Raw genomic sequence first — 4,830 nt, 5'->3', positions numbered from 1 at the left:
TGTTCCTTCCCACTTTTGACATGTTGCTGCTGCTGCTGCTGCTGCTAAGTCGCTTCAGTCGTGTCCGACTCTGTGCGACCCCATAGACGGCAGCCCACCAGGCTCTGCCGTCCCTGGGATTCTCCAGGCAAGAACACTGGAGTGGGTTGTCATTTCCTTCTCCAATGCATGAAAGTGAAAAGTCAAAGTCGCTCAGTCGTGTCTGACTCTTAGCAACCCCATGGACTGTAGCCTACCAGGCTCCTCCATCCATGGGATTTTCCAGGCAAGAGTACTGGAGTGGGGTGCCATTTGACATGTTAGCTCCATCTAACTGAGAAATGTTGACCAATGGCTATTATGATAGCCACCGATAGCTCTCCACCTCCAAGAAGAAGAGTTCAGAGAGTGAGACAGAAACTTACGGGTATTGAGGGGAAATCCTGCTCAAGGAGTGGGGAAGAAGCATTTCCCTAAGATTTACTAACAGTTCCATAAGTGGTACCTTTTATTATTGATATGTGAAACATAAACCATTTTTAGTTTGATAGCCTTTCTATTAATTGCAAGATGAACCCTGCCAAAATGTACTCATGGTGTCCCCAAACTGGAATCTGGCAAACTATATTCTGTATGATGCTAACAGGGAGCTGGGAAAACTGGATTCCAGACTCAAGTAATTTTGGGAAAATGTAAGTTAAAGGACAAAATAGGTTTCTTCACCACAGAACAACTTAGTCTTTTCTACGCTAATGTGCTTTTGACATGCTGATAAATGTATGTAATGAAACCTTCTATTTCAAACTTATTTTGTGCTCATACATTTCTCTCCTAGCATATTTATTAGCATTTTAGGAACAATGTTCTGTGGTTGACAGTTAGGGAAAGGCTAATTTAGATTAATTTTAAATCAATCGATTTATCTAAATACTCAGGGAAAACAACATTAACTATTGTATATTGTGTGTGTCAACTTACCATGGTCTTAGAGCAAACATAATGAACAAATGGACAGGAAAGAAAAATACATTTTATAATAAACTTCTGCCTTAAAACTATTGCTTTGTGTTTTTTGAACCAGAAAGGTAAATAAAAGTGGTTAAGCTAATTCTTTGTTGTGGTTTAGTCACTAAGTTGTGTCCAACTCTTTTGTGACCCCATGGACTGTAGCCTGCCAGGCTCCTCTGTCCATGGGATTTACCAGGCAAGAATACTGGAGTGGGTTGCCATTTCCTTCTCCAGGGGATCTTCCTCCCAACCCCGGGATCACACCCATGTCTCTTGCATTGGTAAATGGATTCTTTACCACTGAGCCACCAGGGAAGTCCGATTCTCTCTTAGGCAATGGTTTATTCTTTTGTTCAGTTTGACTTGCCAATGGCCTCTGTCATTGCCAAATAGATCCTCCTTCCTGAAAATGGTATGGTTTCTGCATATGGGCCACAATATACACTGTTGGGAAGGAGGAAGGAATTGAATAGTAGGGCTCATAAAACTTAGGTTTCTGTAAACTCTGCTCAGTGTTAGGTGGCAATCTGGATGGGAGAGAGTTTGGAGGAGAATGAATACATGTAATGTATGACCAAGTCCCTTTGCTGTCCTCCTGAAACTATCACAACACTGTTAATCAGCTATACTCCAATATAAAATTTTTTAAATTTAGGTTTCTGATAAGAGCAAAATATTCTCAAAACATTGGTTTTAACCTGGAAGTCTGTTGCTTTCTGAAGTTTTCTTTATAACATTAAAAAAGTTGGAAGCCATATGCTTCTCTTTCCTTTATCATTCTAGTTCCCCAATGTTACATTAAAAATTGTCTAAATATTAAATTCTGAATATGTCTGACTTCATTCAACTAATTTATTCCAGTTTGGACTTGGCAGGTATAGGGGTCTAGCCAGTTTCTCAACTACAGGCAATGGTTCTTGTAGTTTATTTGTATGACACTGTTTTAGCTGAGATGTTTTCATTAATTAAAAAAAAAAAACAACACAGCAACAGATACTGAGTGTGTGCCAAACACATTACTTCATTTTATCTCAACAAATGTCTTCTGAAATAGGTACAATGATTTTGCCCATTTCACAGATGGGGACTGGGGCTTATAGAGAGCCGAATAATTCCTGAGGTCACACAGTCTTTATAATACGAGTTGTAGCTTGATGGGAACTCAGGTAGTCTGGACCATACTCGACCCTTAACCACGAAGTCGCGTTTAGAGTACTTGGAGACACAGTTCTTAAAACCCATCGGGGCTTCAAGGTCTTTGCAGAGTCATAAATTTGTGTGAATCCAAACTTACTTTGTTTACTGTTCACATGAATGAGTCTGTATTTGGTAACTCCCAGGGCTCTCTCAGTAATTTAAAAGCCACAATGTTCAAACTGTCCTGGGAGGGAAAGATTAATAGGAACAAAGAGTTAGCCAATGATGCCTAATTAGGCCAGCGTGAGGAGCTGAGTAAGAAATGAAAAAGACAATTTAAGTTACAGATGGGATGTGACCAGGATGAAAGGGCAGATTGTGTTCCCAAAGCCTGAAGTAGTAATGGATGGAAAGTGCAGCAAAAATTCATACCCCTTAGGAACTCTGAGGACACTTTACAACTGAGGCCATTGTGAAATAATAGTAGTCAAAATTCTAAGGCCTCAGATACCTGAACACTGCTTTCAAAATATTGCCACGAACTATGATTTATTGTACATGGGCATTTTTGAAGATGTGTTAAAATTTATACTTTATCCGATTTGAATTCTGAAAGGGCACATGATCACAAATGAGGATAAATTACCTCTCTGCAGGCAGAAATATTCTCATTTTCATTTATATATGTTGGAGTTTGTGTTTTTTCCTTCTTTCTGTTGTTACAGCTTGAGCAACATTCTATCATGTGAAACAGAATTGGCTCTGTGCAATCATCTGGAAGAATATTAAAGCCACATTTCAGCCTGGTATGGCATGTTGCTTACTTTGGGGGTGGGGGTGGGGGGAATTATAGTTCATGGTTTTATTAATCAAATACTCAGAGATGAATATCAAATCTGATCTAGAAAGAACATCAAATTATGCTCTCCCATTCTCCTTTCCCCCTTTCCATCCCTCCCCATTGAGCTTAAAGATTTTCAAGTAACTTTTTTCTGAGTTTTTGCCAAAGTTTCTATATAAAATACTAACACACCTGAAAGAGAGTCCTTGCCTCCACAGGACAGTCACATGGAGTAGCCAACTACACATCAAGTATCTATCACATGAAGGAGGGCCATAGCAACAGCTTTAATGGAGAAATGAAATGTGATGAAATCCAGAGTAGGTAAAGTTTACATCAGCCTGAGAGTATCAGAGAAGATATCACAGAGAAAGAGACATCTGAGATTGGGTTAAACAGTAAGCAAGAATGTGACTAGTAGAAAAAATATTAGGTAAGAATTTCAAACTTCCAAGTAGCTTAAATCAAAAAGGAGTGGTGGGATTTGCACATAGAAGTTTTGTTCCCAGCTAAAGGCACACAACTCTAATTGAAGAAAAAAAAATGCAGATGCATTTGTTTCAGACAGTTTGCGGTGGACTAGTTTTCAACCTTTGGGTTAAAGATCAAAGGGTGTAAGCCCACAGTCAACAAATCTTTCTATCCCTCACTGCTTTTTTTTTTTTCACCTTTTTCTTAAAAGATGAGCAGATAATTAGATACCTGAGGAATCTTAACAAATAAGATAAAGGCTAAAAAACACACATAAAAATAGACAACTTGAGGAAATCAAAACTGCGCATAAATGTGAGAACATAGAAAGGAAAATTACCATTAATATCCTTAGAGAGATAAGAGAGGATATTATGTCCTTGAAATGTGAGCAAGATGCTATTATTAAAGGAACATTAAAAAAAAAAAACCTCAGAAATATTTGCAGCCAATTAAGCCAACTGTGCTCTTTTCCTTTTCAGGGCCCAGTGTTCAGTGGCCTCAAACAGCAGCCTCCTCAGTAGGGTATGCAGCGTTTTGCCGGTATCCCGGTTTCCTTATGGGACCTTGGCAACAAGCCTTTCCAGTGCACATTCATGTCTGATTGCATGCTGTCCCAAATCTAGGCTCCAGACAAGTATGTGTAGTATCTTTGGAAAGCCCTAGGGTACAGTGGCCAGGGTCCACATTGGCCAAGTCATCATGTCCATCTGTACCAAGCTGCAGAACCAGGAGTGTGTGATCGAGTACCTCTGCAAGGGCAAGTTCAAGTCTCCTGGCCACCAGAAGATCCACAGCTCCAAGAAGTGGGGATTTACTAAGTTTAATGTGAAAGAATTTGAAAATATGACGGCAGAAAACCAGTTCATCTCAGATGGCTCTGGTGTCAAATAAATCCTTAATTGTGGCCCCTGCACAAATGGTGGGCCCTGCACTCACGAGAGCCTTGGCTCTGTCTCCTCCTTACTCATGTCCATCAGTGAATCCTACTTTCCTGCCAAAACCAAAAAAACTCGGAAACAAAAAAAAAGTGATAACAGATATAAGTATAAAATTAATATTATAAAGTAGAGAAAGGCAGACTATTAATTTGTTAGGGCTGCCATAACAAAGTATCACAGACTGGGTGTCTTAAACAACAGAAATTTATTTTCTCAGTTCTAAAGGCTAGAAGTTGAAGATTGAAGTATAAGCAGATTTGGTTTCTTCTGAGGTTTCTCTCTTCAACTTGTTTAGTGGCCACCTTCATGTTCACATGGCATTCTCTGTGTGTGTGTGTGTGTGTGTGTGTGTGTGTGTGTGTGTGTGTATTCTATCTTCCTCTTCTTATAAGGGCACCAGTCATATTGGATTAGGTCCCACCCTAATGACCTCATTTTAACTTGATTATTTCT

At 39.4% G+C, this 4,830-nt stretch overlaps 1 long non-coding RNA gene and 1 other non-coding gene across 2 annotated transcripts; both read left to right on the top strand.

Moving 5' to 3' along the window:
• Window positions 1-2,442: 2,442 nt before the first annotated feature.
• On the top strand, window positions 2,443-4,379 carry LOC145538479 (uncharacterized). The gene is made up of 3 exons (XR_014076888.1): window positions 2,443-2,930; window positions 3,184-3,289; window positions 3,919-4,379. It is a non-coding gene; the product is annotated as an uncharacterized LOC145538479 (long non-coding RNA).
• Window positions 3,879-4,015, top strand: LOC145540031 (small nucleolar RNA SNORA70). The gene has a single exon (XR_014078158.1). It is a non-coding gene; the product is annotated as a small nucleolar RNA SNORA70 (small nucleolar RNA).
• Window positions 4,380-4,830: the final 451 nt, after the last annotated feature.

The sequence above is a fragment of the Giraffa tippelskirchi genome, chromosome 2, assembly GCF_054371585.1.
Source record: "Giraffa tippelskirchi isolate mGirTip1 chromosome 2, T2T-mGirTip1v1.2.pri, whole genome shotgun sequence".
NCBI lineage: Eukaryota > Metazoa > Chordata > Mammalia > Artiodactyla > Giraffidae > Giraffa > Giraffa tippelskirchi.
The sequence above is the reverse complement of the archived record's forward strand: the minus strand, read 5'-3'. Positions and strand labels throughout refer to the sequence as shown.